The 1,360-nt window shown below is 39.2% G+C and overlaps 1 protein-coding gene across 1 annotated transcript in view; it reads left to right on the forward strand.

Annotated features, from left to right (window-relative positions):
* The window catches only part of LOC116853151 (receptor-type guanylate cyclase gcy-28-like), a gene marked incomplete at its 5' end in the record, with an annotated part of 175,096 nt that overhangs the window by 133,154 nt on the left and 40,582 nt on the right, over positions 1 to 1,360 (forward strand). The gene's annotated exons all lie outside the window — the stretch shown is intronic.

The following is a 1,360-nucleotide window of genomic DNA, read 5'->3' on the forward strand; positions in this document are numbered from 1 at the left end:
AAAATGGGAAAAAGTTGTAGCTAGCGATGGGCAATACTTTGAATGATTCATTTGTAACCATTTTTTCACAATAAAGTTGCATTTTCATAAAAAAACAACGAGAACTTAGTTGCGCACCTAATAGTTACCGTCAAACCGCGTCATTGGCGCCATTTCCTTGTTGACATCTCTGACAAAGATTTTCAACTCACAACAATACAAGTTTCATACAACAGCATAATTTATAATAGCGTTAAACATGTCGACTTTTGTACCTAGACACTACGATTTGCGGACAGCATTGATTTTCTGTTACCATTTGAAGAAAACTGTTGCAGAATCGCATCGAATGTTTGTCGAAGCTTACGGTGAGCATGCTCTTGGAAAATCACAGTGCTTTGAGTGGTTTAAAAATTTCAAAAGTGGCGATTTTGACGTGAGAAACGAAGAACGTGGAAGACCACCGAAAAAGTTTGAAGACAGCGAATTGCAAGCATTGTTGGATGAGGATTACACTCAAACGCAACAATAACTCGTGGATCAATTAAATGTGACACGAGAAGCCGTCTCCATACATTTGAAAGCCATGGAAAAGATCCAGAAGATGGGAAAATAGGTTCCACATAAATTGAAAGACAGCAGGAAAACCGAAAAACCACTTGCGAAATGCTGCTCGCCAGGTACAAAAGAAAGTCATTTCTCCATCGAATTGTGACTGGCGATGAAAAGTGGATATATTTTGAGAATCCTAAGCGTAAAAGATCATGGGTAACTTCAGGCGAACCATCGACATCGACTGCAAGGCCAAATCGCTATGGACGGAAGACAATGCTCTGTGTTTGGTGGGATCAGAAGGGCGTGATCTATTATGAGCTGCTAAAACCTGGCCAAACCGTTAATACTTAACGCTATCGACAACAAATGATGGATTTGGATCAAGCTTTGCGTGAAAAACGACCAGAATATAAAAAAGGCAACACAAAGTGATTTTGCTTCATGATAATGCACCATCACACACAGCAAAATTGGTCAAGGAAATGATTGAGGCGTTTAGTTGGGAAATACTTTCGTATGCGGCTTACTCACCAGACTTGGCTCCGTCCGATTACTATTTATTTGCATCTGCTAAGTAGCGCTTCACTTCACACTTGCTAAGTTGCGCTTCACTTCTTACGAAAATGTACGAAAATGGCTCGATGACTGGTTTGCCTCAAAAGAGCAACAGTTTTTTTGGCGTGGCATACACAAATTGTCAGACAGGTGGGAAAAATGTATAGCTAGCGATAGGCAATACTTCGAATAAAATATTTTTTATTATTTTCATACAATAAACGTGTACTTTCTATACAAAAATTCCGGTTTCATATTTACATACCTGGTA

This window comes from Odontomachus brunneus, unplaced genomic scaffold, assembly GCF_010583005.1.
Source record: "Odontomachus brunneus isolate Ranch 3 - 2012 unplaced genomic scaffold, Obru_v1 Obru_scaffold_282, whole genome shotgun sequence".
Classification (NCBI taxonomy): Eukaryota; Metazoa; Arthropoda; class Insecta; order Hymenoptera; family Formicidae; genus Odontomachus; species Odontomachus brunneus.